Here is a 16,066-nt window from a genome sequence, read left to right on the forward strand (position 1 = left end):
CATTCCTTGAAACACAGAAATGAATTCCAACCAGTAAGTCACATTGCTGATGAAATTTCAGCTTAATACCTGAATTTTACATTTTTAAATAAAATGCACACATAGCCTAAATTAACTGCTCCTTAACATGACGTAAGGTTTGACGTAACATTTTACGTTTTACTGACTGTGCTTAGTCCCTGACAGAAGCTAATGAAATTGAATACGTTGATATTTAAAGCTGTGCCCAAGGGATGTCAGCTGAGCTAGTAGTGAGCTACTGATTGAATGCCGTGCATGAACATCTAACTTAATAGTGTTTATAAGCAATGATGAGCACAGGCATCCCGCGTTATGGTGTTTTTGGATTATGTTTTCAGTTCCCTTTACAGCTCATAAATTGCCTGAATCCCTGATGCAATTACCCCATTTCACTTCATTCTGAGTTATCTTTGACACTTACGTAATTAACCTTACAGTGGCTGTGTTTAGAAACCGACAGTTACCACCACTGCTTATTTCATCGGGTCTGCTCCTCATTTAGCTAGCTATCAACGTAACATAACTAGCTAGCTAGCCATCCACTACTACGCTGTGAAGTGAGAATCACAGATCAGACCCATCTGCAGGTCACTATACCAGTAACGTTTGTTGTGCTAGTTAACAAATAATCTAAACAGCTAACTTGTTAGCTAATTTAGCTAGTTAGCAGACTAACGTTAGATCACCAGGGGTTGCCCTGAAGAATAAGTAGACACAACTGTCTTTTGCTTTGTTAACGTTTATAACGCCGCTAACAACCTAATTACAATAACTGCTGGCAATGTACATAGCTAGCTAGCTAGTTATCTCGCTAGCCAGCAACAGCCTTGTTTCCCAAAGCCATCGAACTTGGCTGCTAGCTAGCTGGCTGGCTAACAGTGCAAGGTTCATTTGGGAGGCTTGCTATGTTAGCTTAGCTAATACTTTACGGTATGTAAAACAATAACAGTTCTATTATTAGCCAAACACTTGCAAACAGCGTAGTTTCGCAACTGGTTATGACTGCGGTTTCGGACACCTGCAAGCTAGCTAGCGAGCTAATTTAGCTTTAGGCTGTCAAACACCAAGCCAAGACAGCTGGCAGAGCTAGCTTCGTACAGTTCACTTGCTAACGTTAGCTAGCCAGCTAGCCAGGACCAAGACAGACCACATAATCCGACCACATAAGCAAGTTAAATTCAGAGGTAAAATGCAAATGCATATTAAACAGATGAACGCACGTTAAACGTATGACATCTAATCTTTGCAACGTGGTAAACAAACGTATCTACATTGAAACTCACCAGCCTTATCACATCACTATTTACACATATTATCGATCTCCTTTCGAAAGGCTTTCAGTTGTCATTCGTCCAATAGTTACCAACCCAGGACGTCATTGGACAATGCGGGTTGGGGCGTCAAGTTCAGACGCACTAAAACGCGACTATCAGTGTTCTGGATGTTGTAGTTTTGTGATGGCAAAGGCACGATTGAAACCATTGCGTTTGAGAAGCTGAATCATTGAAATCTTTTAAATAACACTAACAAGCTAATTGGCTTCGGTTGTTCGTAGATTGTGTTTGCTTAACTCCGCTGATCTCAGGGCTTCCAGTGAAATGTTTTAGCAACCATACAATTATAAAAGTGTAAGTTAAAATAATGTAAAATGCCACTTTACCATTTCTAAAATTATGAACCAATTTAATAAACTATACCTTTTTTGCAAGGGTTTGAGTCCAGCATCTGAGGTCCGGCACCTGAGGTCCGCAGATAAGGAAAAGGCTTGTCTCTTTAGCATGTCCTATATCTCAGTGAGTGTTGGTTCATACTTCAGGTGTCCTCTTCCAACTATCATATTCCGATACTTCTCTGCCATATCCTAGACACAAGGAAGAGGACTGCAGTGGTTTCCACATTGTGGGTGGGGACCCATTGGTGGGGTGATGAGAGAGGTTGATAGCATAGATACATGTGGAAAAACACATGCCATACCTCTTATATAGACATTTATTTTAATCAACCAAAACAGAGCACAGATGAGTTGTCATTCTGTTATTCTAACATACATAATAATTACACTAAAGAATGTTCTATAATTGATCATACCCCACAATACCATTTTAAAAAGAAGTGGGTCACAAAGAAAGCAATCAGTTATTAAGATTATGGATGAGGCAGCTTCCCTTGCATATTGAATAGTGTGAAAACTCATGACAAAAGAGTGAGAAGTGAGTCAGGGGTGTATCTGTGAAAAATACCAATTTCATGCTCCACGTATTTAGACACCTTAAATGATAACAGTTAATTAGTGACACTTTCTTTGAGAAAAGGTGTCCTTTGAGTCAGCAAAAATTTTGTTTTTTTTAGTCTGGTAAAAAAAAGGTTAAATTATCTAAATGGTGAGGCACAGCTCACCTCATAAGACGCAACATGTCAAAACATTTCATCATCAGCAAATCAGAGCCTAGCCTTTATTAAGCAGAGGTGATTGTGTAAGAGAGAGCACTAGGAGGTTGTTTAGGTGCAACAGTTGTAGCAGAACAAATAGGAACAAGATTCAAATCAGCTGACCGGTAGCAAGTGTCTGACTATTTTAATGTCTAAATTACACTTTAAATCTCATATACTCACACCAATTTTAGATAACCTTCTCTGCAAAACTACAAGGAGATTGCAATGCCCACTGTGATATTTCCTGGCAGTGTGTTGGTCACATGATCTTCTCAGTTTATTTCCACTGACTCTAGCAGTATCAAGTTCTGGGTGTGGGAGGCTTACTGGCTATAACCCACCTGCTTGTTGAGATCACTACTAATAAGTCAAAACTAGTCAAACTAGACACCTACAATGTCTGCACATTTGGTTGTGAATAGTAAACCTCATCTATCAGCAGAGCAATGGGAAATAATGTACCATACAGGCCTCCTTAGACTGTCCTGTGAAAAATATGACAATGTGAGATACTCAATATGACCACAAGAGAGAGCTCCAGTATAGAAAATTTATCAGGCACCACTGTATTCCAATACCAAAATACTAGGCTCACTGAAATACTACTATGACTTGATCACTGTACTAGTATTTCAGAAATGCAATACACACAGGCAATTATTTATTAAATGCAATGCAATGGAAATTATTTATTAAATATGATATCTTGATATCAAACAAAAATACAGAAATTTGGACAATGTATGCACAACATTATAGCATGTGATGTACTAGAGGTGGTGGCTATTGATTTTTCCTTTATCTCACTCAATGCAAACATTATTTTGTCAAATCCCAAAGTCTAGACTATCAACATTCAGGCTTGCTTGGCTGCTTATGCTTTGCAAGAGCCTTGCGAGGCCAGACAGTTTCTCACATACACATAGCAAGGTCAGACGGCTCTCACATGTCAGCCCTGGAGAGCACTTAGTGAGGGTGTGATAATGATGGACAGGCCACTGCACATCCAGTGCTGCACATTTGTAGATGAACGACGGGTGGGGGTGACTGCTTTCTCACTCCTGTCATTGCTGCTGGAGCAGACAGGAATAAAAATTTAAAAAATTACCCCTGCTCCTTTGATAATATTTTCACTTCTGACCTTCACAGCCAAGCTGGTCCGCTAAACAATTTTTGGCAGATTATTGACAGTCTGGGTTCCTAAAATTTTAGGGTTTAATACACAGTTGTTGTCATCTGTCTTATTCATTATTTATGAATGTTCTTTTGACAGCACTTGTGATGTCATGGATGGAGCTCTCTGGAGAAATGTGTGGCTGGAGCAGTGTTCAGAAACAAAAGCTAGAACAGGCACAGGCTACAATACCTTTCTCAGTGCCTTTTTGCCATCTAGTGGTAAACTAAAGGCACTGCAGTTACTCTGGGGGAGCTGCTAAGTCAGTGAGCGCGTGAGCGAGATGCTACCATTCCTGGGGCCTTTTAGTCGCCGAGGAATTCCCCTCCATCTGAACACCCACAGAGCAGGAGCGCTTGACAGCCCAGCTGCACGGTATTGATCCGTTTGTTTGTTTGAGTGTTAACCTGAGCCGGTCTCCAGAGGCCCTGCTGCGGCCTGAATGACAGTGGAGTACTCAGTCTGTGGGAAGGAAGGCAGCGCGGAGGAGGAGTGCAAGTCACTAAGGAAGGCAGGAGCGAGCTTCCTTATTCTGACCTCACACACCCAGCTGCTGGGTCAGGGCCAATTACCATACCAATCGTGCATGGTCCTTCATGTGAATATACAGCGCAGATCAACATACACCGGCATCAATATTGCGGAGTGTTTAGGGACATGGACTTGCATTCGACATGTTGTAGGTTTGAACGCCATGCATGGTGCTCCTGTAACTTTGAGCTTAATCACAATTGCTGTAATAAATTTACATCTGCATAAAGGAATAACAGGTGAATACATAGGATATATAAATCATATAGATAAAACAGTCTGATAAGCAAGCCACCAACCAAACACATATGTAAACATTGAAGTATTTGTTGTTGCTTATTTTTCGGCAAGGTACAGACTCAAAGTTTTTTTTATCAGGGAGATTAGGATTTAAACCTATGTCTGCCCCACAAAACAGCAGGGGCAAAACGAACGGGACAATTAAACCTGGCTGCCATGGCACATTCGCACCCCCACAGATTGTTTGCCGCTCACATAGTTTGTTTACCCATTTTGCAAAAATGTGCAAGCATGCAGTGGCGTGAAAGCTCTCTAAATCTGTACCTTTTGTTAGAGGATGACTAATTTGGCCTCATTCCATGGGACCAGGCCCACAGCACCAACACTAACCCAGTGTTTTGACAATTGTGAGCACTCATACAAGTTCAGGAACAATGAAACAAACCCGGTGCAGTTCCACATCCAGATGGGAATTTTCCGTTTAACTCTTGAATTGGTGCGGAGCGGCAGGATTTGTCAAAATGTGTGACATTGGTTAGAATGTGCTGCTGTTTTTTTTTTTTATTTTCCATCTGAAAATTTTTGCGAGAACTTAACAGCAACAATAGGTCTCACTTTGTCAATAATAGAATATCACTGAGCTCACTGTATGTCTCACTTTATCAATGAAGTAGCTTCTCACAAATGGGTGAAGATTAGTCTAGTATTGTATCTCCTTCCACTTTGTAACCACAGCTGAGGGTGTGTCAGTGCATATGTTCGTTGTCCTTCATATCAGTGTATAACACTGTCGTCAGTGTTATACACTGATATGCCAGTGTATAACACTGATACTGTCAAGTGTGTGTCTCCTCAGTGTCAGATCTTATCTCTGCAGCCCTCAGTTTCATTTATTGTTTTTATATTCCTCAGTGTGGTTGCATAAGTGTGTCCTCAGTGTAAGAGTGTACTTGTGTAGTCCTGAGTGTCAGTAGTGTGTATCTCTGTCCTCAGTGTCAGTGTGTATCTCTGCAGCCCTCTGTGTGGGAGGGGAGTGGGAACCGCACATGAATGTGACAGTGACGAGGCTGTTGTTTCTCAGTGTCCGAGCGTCTAAAGACTGTGCAAACCGTGCTCTCTTACAAAGGACTTCTGTCATGCACAGATTCCTGAATGGTGCCACAGTGGAAAACCTGGAGAGGCCCAGCGCCGACTGGCCAGACCATGAAGACAATGAAGGTGTGTGTTAGAACACAGGGCACAAATCCATCAACGTCTTACGCAACATCAGTGCCGGTTCGTAGTTTAGAAAAGAGCCAGTCTGCATGGTCACGCCTCCTGGTTTGTCAGTTCAGTCTTTTCCAACCTAGCTTGGCAACCTGGTGATGTTTTTGCTGTAGTGAGAGCAAAGCCACTGAGGAGAAGGATCTACGTCAGTATGTGTCTGGAAGCAATTACTGAGCAGGGCTAGTAATGGTTCATTGGCAGTTAATGCAGAAAAACCTCTCCGACTCAATTAATTCTGCGCACCGCGGACTCCAATCAGATCTGAGCTGCAGTCAGTGCGTTGCCTCTTCTACACAGGCTGCATGGGAGTCTATTATTGAATTCAGGCAGTATTGTGGCAGTACTGTGCACGACGGTGTTCATCTCAGTGCTGGAAAGCAGTGTTCCTGGCAGACAGCGCTGCTGTCCTTGCGGTTGCCGTATAAGGCCGGCCGACTGCAGAGACTATCGCTCGGCCTGGAATCCGTGATGAGCATTGAATAGGGGAGTGAATGAGGGGGGGAGGTGGGGAGTGGGAGGGTGAACAGGGGGGAGGAGCAGGGACTTTCCAGCATGTCAGATGTCAGAAAAGCTTGTTTTGGACAATATGGCCCCTGTGAAAGGGAATCTGATTGAGGGGTCACTTTTACCACAGCACTCAACGCCCTGCCTCCCACTTGTCCAAGATTTTTGACCACGGTCCAGCGGCTTAACAAAATAAAGATCTGTCTCAAATAAGCCGATGACACTGGTGTTAATGCAACAGGGTACCTGCTAGACTTCACAGTGCAAGGACTTTGCCTCATATTTTAAAGCAAATGACTGCCTCGCCTTAGGTCTCTGCATGGTGCAGCTGCTGCTGCTTCACCCCTGATTTTGCAGGGAGCCGGATGCTCTCTAATGAGGCTCCGCTGTGTCTGTGGCAGAGGGATTGAATTAAGAATCCATTAGACAATATGAAATCCTATGGGGATGAGTCAGGATTGTCTCCAGGACAGATTGATGGCTGTGTCACTCTGCCTCGAATGAAGTTAGCCTGAGTCCTGTGGCTTCCTGACAGGAGACAGTGCACAGTGATCTATAGTAAGGGTTTCATTGCTATCTCATGTGCATTGCTCTAAGCGAACCATAAAATGTTGCCCTTTACCCATACCCATCTCAATTACAAAAAAATGTATTTTATATTTTAGTAGGGTTAAAAAAGAAGGATGCTTTCATTAACAATTTTTAGTTTTGCAAAAATAAAACATTTCTTTCCAATAATACAGTATATATAGTGAGAGAGATGGTATGTATATGCATCATCAGCATGTGTTTGTGTATGTTTGGTTAGCAGGCAGACATTGTGTATATGTGCGTTTGTGTGCACGTGGGTGTGAGACAGGCTTCTCTGGATTCTTAGCAGGTCTGAATTCTCTCCATGTTAGTCTTAAACCTAATAAAGTCATCTCCCAGCCCTGTGTTTCTTCATGGTGTGGTGCAGGGTGGTAATGGACGTGTTTGGCAAAAGCAGAAAGGCTCTGTTTGTGTTCCACTGTACACACACACACACAGCGACTGGCTGTCAGGCTGCGGCAGAAGCCACTTATGGCATCTATGATTGAACAGGATGAGAGATTGTAAACACGCTGCCTCCTGTAACCTCGCGCCAGATTGCCTAATATAGCCCCAGGCCCATGCCAGGTTGGGTGTTAGGCTCGGCACCAAGAGCCTTCACCAAGCCTAACATTGAGCGCAGGACCAGATACAGCACCAAACCCAACCCAAGGCCTTGCGCTGAGCCTAAGACCAGGTACAGCACCAAACCCAACCCAAGGCTCTGCATTAAGCCCAGGACGAGGTACAATACCAGGCCCAAGGCTGTGAGAGGGATTGATGTGAGTCATGAGATGCTTCGGAAAAAGACCTTTGAACATACAGTAGGTTCAGCTACATTTTCACAGGCGGGGTGAGAGAAAATGTGCCCTCTCGTTAGGTAGGTGGTGATCTTTAAAGGTTGGGGAACCTCTGACACAAAGTGTCAGGTGGGGGGCGACTGGAGTTGACTCTATGCAAGACAAATAACCCCACCACACACAAATGGGTCAAGTCATGTTGCCATGGTTAGGGAACTGGACTCATACCTTGAACTATTAAGATGCTTTCTACTTTGACTGCCAGGCACAACACTTGATGTACCCTTCTTCAGGGTGCTTACCCAGAACCACTTAGGTAAATACACTGCCATGTAACTGATGATATGTACACACTGTAAGTCCAGAAGGTTTACTAACAGTAAAAATAATGTCATTAAGTTTGAAGAATGACTACAAGATCTAAAAATAGGCTACTCACAAGCATTACAAGCATCTAGACAATTCAGTACACTTTTCAGGAGTGTTAGAAGCTATAAGGTACATTCTGTACACAAGCATTACATTTGTGACCACTAAAGACCCATATATCCACACACACACACACACACACACACACACACACACACACACACACACATACACACACAGGATGTCTTGTTCGATTTGCCCTGTTTAGTGGGCCTCTCTGGCAGGGTCGTTTCATGGCGCTGAGTCAGAACCCCGGGGGGATTTGGAGGGGGGGTGGTGTTGGAGAAAGCCCACATCGCTCACAGTCTGCTCCAGCCTTCTGTCCGGGGAACATGAGCACAATGGACACTCTTTACACCATGCCCCCCCCCCCCCCCCCCCCCCTTTGGTGACATTAGGCCGAGGGGCTACAGTCAGCTCAGGAAATGAACACAAGTCTCCCAACACTGATACTCTGTGCCAATCAGATACTTTCAGCCTGGACACATGAAGGCAACCCACTAACAATCTCACAAGCCACACCCGTAACTCCTTGTGTCTGCGGCAGACCGCCTGCTTGAACGCTCACACAGAACTGCACAAGAGTCTGTCAGGAAAGCGTGCCTGAATCCTTTTTTCCACAGCATTTAAGAGGAAACTATTGCTAACAACTGAATTGTTTGTGTTGAAAAGTTAACTAGGTTTGTCTGTCGTCTCAAGGCGGGTGTTTAGTGCTTTACTATGCCTGTGAGATGACAGCGAGGGACATGGGGACTTCTGACATGGGGTGTCTGTGAGGGGGGTGGTTCTGAGAGGTGAGAGGAGATAGTGCTGCCCTGACTCTTTCAGCGCAAGACCACTGCCACGCCTCCCTCTTGATTGGTCAACAGCTTTGGATCAGAGCTCCTGCCGCCATGCACCTTCAGTATAGCCAGGCAAAGGCTGCATTAACACTTCTGTCTCCGGCTGATACAATCTCAGACATCTCTGTCCTGGAAGGGCTGTTGTTGACAACAGCCTGGCTGTGATATCAGGGCTCAGATGAAGAAGTCTTACAGTCAGGTGATGTATTCCTCCTGCTGCTGTTTAAATCACATGTGCAAAAGTTTAGTCACCTGCCATCTGAAGCCGTGGTATTTCTAACAGGGAATAGATGGAGCAGGAATAGATGGCCGTGACTTTGCATTGGCCACATTAGGCGATGATGACAGTGCAGTATCAGCTGTCGTTTCCAGTCATGTCTTTCAAGAATGGCGACGATGTTAATGTTCATGTATGTTTCAACATTTCAACAATTAAATGTGCAGTTAAAAGCTCATTAGGATCACAGGGGAGTTACTCAGCTCTAATAATTAAATTGCATGGCAGATAGACTTACTGTGCCTCTCATACAACATATCTTTTGAAATAGCTGGGTATTACTTGAAGAAATCCACGGTAAGGTACCTGTCTCAAGGATGAAACAGCAGTTCCCCACCTACAATTTGAGCCTGAAATGTCAAACTCAATGTCCAGTTCCATGACACACATGAGAGAGAGCAGAAATGGATCTATGGAACCATGAAAGGCATACAATGGGAAAGTACTGTGCACAATAAATAACAAGCTGTGGAGGACTTCTCCCTCTCTGTTGCTGGCTGTAAAAAGGTGTGAACACTCTGGAGCTGAAGCCACCTCAAGGAAACCGCCCTTCTCATTGACCTAGCACAGGCCTGGCCTAGCACTCGTCTGCTGTGAAAAATGTAGAGCGCGGTGTCTCTGCACATGCACAGAGATCTGTTTTTATTGCCCAGGCATTTTGAAGAACTCTGTCAAAGGGCTGGCCCCACTGGGGCCAGTGGCCCCACGGTGCCACAGCGTCACGGAGGGGAGGAATGTCTAGAGTGTGTAAAACTGAAATCAGGTCCGCGCAAATAAATGTAGAGTCACTCACAGTGTGAGGGGTGCCATTTTGGCCATGGCCTCCTTCAGGCTCAGGGCCACTTTGATACCCCTGTCTCAGGGGCTATTTTAAGATGGCGCAAAATATCACAGGTTGACAATGACACCCTCTTTTCCAATATGATCAGTGAGGCGACAGTCACCTTTCGGGTGATACCGAGGCCCTGTGGAGAAATGACAGCAATAGCAGCACTGTCCTCTGTTATTTTGAGACATTCTACCGTGTCCTTGTTAGGAGAGGCGCAATGCACAGGCCTATGTCCTTGCATCCATGGTAAGCTGGGAATGATACATTTAGTTCATTTTTAGAGCATAAAAGCCTACATGGCTTTAGCAGGACAAGCCACTCTTGGTGACACAAATCAAAAATATTTAGCGTTCCAATCATTATTTAAAAGTAGAAGCATTTTTATTTCATATGCGTGAACGTCATGCTCAACATTAGTGCAGGAAGTGGGGCCTGGTGCTGTTTATCCTGTGGAGAATATTCTTTGATTTATCACTGAACTGGAAACACTAGTAACCTCAAATTGCAGTTATGTAATCAAGGATATTACGCAGAGGAAATTTAACTGCCAGCATTTAAACTGGGATACAGAGCTGAGTTTTATCAAAGAGCTGTGGACAGAAACAGTCTCCGCTGAAACAATCCAGAGCTGCCGGGCTGACAGTGATTTAAAGCTCCTGTCTCATTTGTCATGTTTTAGTCTGAGTGAAACGATGACAAATGGGGCTTTTCAAGGAAATCAACAGGCTTATTAGTAACCTTCAATAGCAGACACCTACGCGCTGGAACCGCACCGGGCTAAGAGTCAGCCACAGGTGTACTGATTTACAACATACGCCTGAAGGCATTTTTTTCAGATATTTTCAGCGTCTGATTTAGCAGAACGTGCAGGGAACCTAAGGACAAGAGTATAATTTTTCCCCTTTCCTCTATCAGATTACTATAGCTCTATACATATGGCAGGGTCAGATAGCCCCTTTATAGGAGATTCCTGGACCCTGAGGGATAACATGACTGTGTGCTCAGAGGGCTTGTTGCTATGTTGCACTGTTGTTGTTTCTAGGCACAGGGGCTCCAAAAATCCCAGGGTGATTCAGAGTACCTTCACTCTTCTGTGGTCCGGGCCTGTAACCTTCCCAAATTATCCCTGACAGATAACGGCGTGACATCACGCGCTTGCTGCAACCATGCCAACAGCTGCTCTGTGGGGCACTTTCAATTTAGAAACCTGGAGCCAGTATTTTTTGAACGGATAGAGCGGTGAGAGTGTGGGGGGATTGTGAAGAAGAACAACAGGAAATTAAAACAGATTATTTCCTTTTTTCTATACCCAGGTTTTATCTTTTGAGGCTTAAAATAAGTTTTAAACCCAAGAAACAGAACCAAAAATCAAGCAAACAAATATCCCCTTTCTTTACAATGGCATTTTGTTTAAAATGGGCCCCCATTACATCACCTTTGGCAGGAGTAAAGACTGGTGAAAGCCAAAGACCAAACAGACTTTTTCCAGACTTCTCTTCCCCCTTTATTGCCAATGGAACTGTTCACATTAAGTTTTCTTCAGTAGGCTGTGCCATATTTACTCCATTGCCAGTTCACCGCCCGCCTCTTCTGATTTTAATAATTTCCCCACGTCAGACTTTGAGTTGTTTGTGATACTGTGTGACGTTATCCAGCTGCATGCTACCAGTAAGGCTAGAGACAGGTTAGAGGCACCAACAGTCAAGTGAAGGAAGAATATTTTCATTGTTTTGTGACTGAAAAATCCAAGGGATACATTACCTGAGACAAAAACAAGCACCTGAACATCACAATGCATTTTAAAAAGGCCCACAGATATGAGAACTATGTGGCATTTATGTTTTATACATTCTTGTATATGTATCCTCAACAAATATGTATTCATGCTCTCATGGGGCAAATTTGATTTTTACAAGCTTGTATGCACTGTAGAATAACAACTGACAGAATAAATGATTCTGACTTCAAGTCTACACTGTGCATGAACTAAGTGTAGTCACATTAAAGTATCATAAAGTTACAGATTTTGCACTGTTGAGATTTAAAGCATAAAGACCATTTCCGAAAAGCACTTATGGTGGTAAAAACCAGAGAAGTAGCAGACATACTCCACATTTGTAAATTAACCTGGTAATGACCACTGACTGTGCTTATTAATTTGACTCCCAACTGGAAGTCTCCTAGAGACTTGGTATTCAACACTTCTAGAACTTCTAAAACTATTTTCAAAATCACATTAGATCAAAAATGAGTGGATAGCAAATTGTCTTAGAGAACTGTCAACGTTGCCCTTTCACCAGTTTATGAAAAATGATTTGGTCCTACTTAATTAGCTTTAAATTATACACAGAATCATTCTTCCCTAGAAGGAACAAACAACAGGTGGAAGGTGAATGGTTTGCAAGGGGACACTTAATTGGATGGTCATTCCAGTTTAAAAAAATATGTTTCCCACTGTGGTAAACAACTGTAGTCATTTTTGTATTAAAAAAGTGTTTGAAAACGTTGATAGTAAAAACCCTGAGAGCATTAATCTGGGGGCAAATCCCACCCTAACCAAAGAGCTGTCAGTTCTAATCCCAGAGCTGGTACCATGGCTGCGCTGTGACAGGATAGCACTGCCCAAATGTCCTTTACTTTAGAAACATCTCTCGGCCATGACACATTGCTTTTCTCCTTTTAGTACAGATTTCTTACTTGAAAATGGCAAACAGCCAGTATTTTGCCGGGCAGGGCGAAGTTTAGCAGATGCCAAAGCTGTAACTGCATTACTCATTGTATGTGGTGAGGGCAGGCCGGAGCCCACCAGCCAGCCTCTATGGCGGGCAGCGCTGCCCAGACCGTGGGTGGCACAGGAAGGGAGGGCTATTTGCGAATGAGAAGTGCTGTCGCTACAGGAGGCCTGGACGTGATTAGACATGTCTGTGCCAAACGACTCCTCTCCGCATTGTTTGCTATTTAAAACAAGTTTGCTTTGCTGGCCTCTCCACTGCTCTGTAGGGCACTGTTGGCTTTAAGACAACCTGCTCATGCTCTCTTTTATATCAGAAGTGCATGCTACTTCTTTTCTCTCATTGGTAGTCCAATGCATGCTGATACTGCCACATGGCCTGGCATAATCTTGATCAAAACCTCGTCTGACAGCAAAGGTTCACGCTTGATATAACTTTTGATCCGTACCGGCAGTGTAGCATAGTGGTTAAGGAGCAGGACTCGTAACCGAAAGGTTGCCGGTTCGATCCCCACTGGGACGCTGCTGTACCCTTCGGCAAGGTACTTAACCCACAGTTGCCTCAGTAAATATCCAGCTGTATAAATGGATAACCTTGTAAAAAACTGTAACCTATGTAAGTCGCTTTGGATAAAAGTGTCTGATAAATGTAAATGTAAAATGTTTTAGTCACGTTTCAGCCATATGCGTACATGTTGATCTTCTCATACCTCTTATGATTCCTGGGGCTCCTGGGAGAAAGAGGAAGGCAGTGTATGTCAATATGTCAGACACTTTAAACAGTTACATTAAATAAACCATCTGAACCTTCTTTTAAAATGAATGGATTCAAAGACTGTTAAACAACACAGTAAGATGTAAGCTGGTTAGACGAAGCAGTTTGTCATCAGAAAAAACAAATTAGAAATCAAACAAAATGATATTTTTAGGAAAATGGGCAAATGTCTTTAGTTTTTCAAATTCCTTTCACTTCCTCTGCTGAAAGTAATGGAAGTTGGGCTTCATAAACTCCATAGTAGGTGGGGCTGCCACGTGCTGTCCACTGTCACTGGCTTGCACCAATCAAAACACTTTTGCACAGAAAAGTACTTTGATTCATTTTAAAAACATGGTTAATTGTTCATTACTCTCCAACCAGCAATGCATACTCACCAAAGCTCCTCATTAGATGTCAGTATTTTCTTTTCAGAGTGAAAATGGACAGGACTGCAAGTAAAGCAGTAGTTTTTCTGATGATGTAGCGAGAACTCTGGTTAACGCCAAAGGAACGTTGTTGCCACTAGTCAGGGAGGCAGAGAGTATTCTAAGCGCTCCAAAGCTGTAGCTCGCATGCCATTCATTTAGCGAAAAAAAAACACTTGGGAAATACACTCTAACAAGCACAGAGGTATTATGCAAAATTGATGGTCAATGTTTTCTAGGACTGAACACACAACTCCCCAGCCTTCAATTGCATGTTAGGACATGGGCAAGCTGCAGGCAAAGGTGAACAATTGCAGAAATCTCCTCTAACATATTCAGCATGCAGCTGTGGTGATGTGGTTACCCTGAAACCAATAATGGACATACTGTGGGAGGAAGTTTCAATACCACATTTTTACAACAAGATGTTACTTTTCATTTGTTTTGGGAGAAGACATTTTCAGGATGACTTTCAGCAATGTGAACTAAACATCACCAACTTCATGCAACACACAAGTATTCTGTGCTCCCCCTAATGGCATGCAAACTGGTGTCAAAAAGCACACATGAATATAATAGCCTGTGTGGCGCAGAGCTAAAACTGGGAGTTGCACAAGTTCCATACATCACCGCCTCAAAATAAACGAAACGCAAACAACTCTGCGTCCATGCGTGCAGACAGGTCCCATGACACTTCAGTCCTGTTTCTGTTTTTACCTTCACTGGGAAATACACGTTTTAATTATTAACATGGGGAAAAAAAATTCAAGGTCATATTGTTGGTCAGCTGAACTATTGGTATACCACCAGACAAGACTGTGGGAACTGTATTTTGAATGGATTTTGTGTGAAGTAGCTAGAAAGCTCAATACTAAAATACTACAGTATTCAAGAATTCAGAACTCGAATACTACAGCACTCCAATCATTACATACATCTCTGATGTAAATCATGAAGTCTGTCAAAACACATGACAGCCCCGACCACTGTGATGTTCATAAAGTCTGAATCTCCCATCACCGCACAAAGGTACACAAGTGGTACCTTTCAGTATGAGAGGTAATGAGGATTGTTACTCCAGAGTACCAGTACCTGTGTCTTATTATCAATAATCCCCTTCTTCCACCCCACATTTGGAATGGCTAATTCATCACACCCAGGTTCTTTCACCACTACACCTCTTCTACATGCACAGGAGCAATACCCATGCACTGATACCCTCCAACAGCTGCTTAAAGCCACATAGTGCAGCACGGGTGAGCTAGCACAGCCTGAAGGGGCACCGCATTGCTCCGATACAGCTGTGATCTGAGGAACCCCAGCTGAGAGAAACCCACCCCACACTGGTGGAACAAATCCAATTCTGTCCTGCCACGGCGGATGCCCAGTCAGAGTCATTTAACAACACAGCCCAGACTTAAACCAGCAACGTCTGGACTATGGGCACACCCTACATTTTCAGTGAGACTTTACCAACTCTTTACTAGCTATGTCACTCTGGGGCTCGTATTTCAATAAAAAAAAACCTGTCAAAAGCAACCAAGGCGTAGTCAAGCACAACATAGACACAAGACTCACAGATACATGCTGAAATAATAGTTTTATTGGGAATTTTTTTGGTGCCCAGCCAATGGGTGAAATACAAAGCTGCCAAAATAAAAAAGTGTTTCCTCAACTCTGCATTTCCTTGAGTGTAATTCTTAATAATCAGTTATGAGATAAGCAGGCTGCAGTGAAAATACAAAAAACACTATCCATATTCAGGCATGTAATGATCTGTTACACTACTGTGTGCATTGAACCAATCGTTTTTTAAACAATGCATTTTTTTTTTTACTCTGTGCAACATATCCAGTGATATTAACGTTCAATGGAGAGTAAGGTATGACAGTGTGCAAAAACATTTCCATTCACAATCAAGCCTAAAACTCTAGTATCATAAGTCTCTATTTTTACTTCACTCTGCTGTTCATGATTAAAAATCCTATATCTGTGCATCAGTGAAAATCAACAGAGGCAGGTGTAAACTTGCAAGTCAGTTTTCCAAGCTATGATAAATACTGATTAGATAAGGTGACACATTATTAAGACAGCACTAGCTATATGCTAGAACTAATTTATAATGGAACAGGTCATGTTCATTCATCATAACATATAATCCTAATGTACTCACAGAAGGACTCCATGGTAAAAAGCTGTGTTTAGTTGCTTCGCTGTTTTTTTGTTGTTTATTTCGT

The sequence above is a fragment of the Megalops cyprinoides genome, chromosome 13, assembly GCF_013368585.1.
Source record: "Megalops cyprinoides isolate fMegCyp1 chromosome 13, fMegCyp1.pri, whole genome shotgun sequence".
NCBI classification, from domain to species: Eukaryota; Metazoa; Chordata; class Actinopteri; order Elopiformes; family Megalopidae; genus Megalops; species Megalops cyprinoides.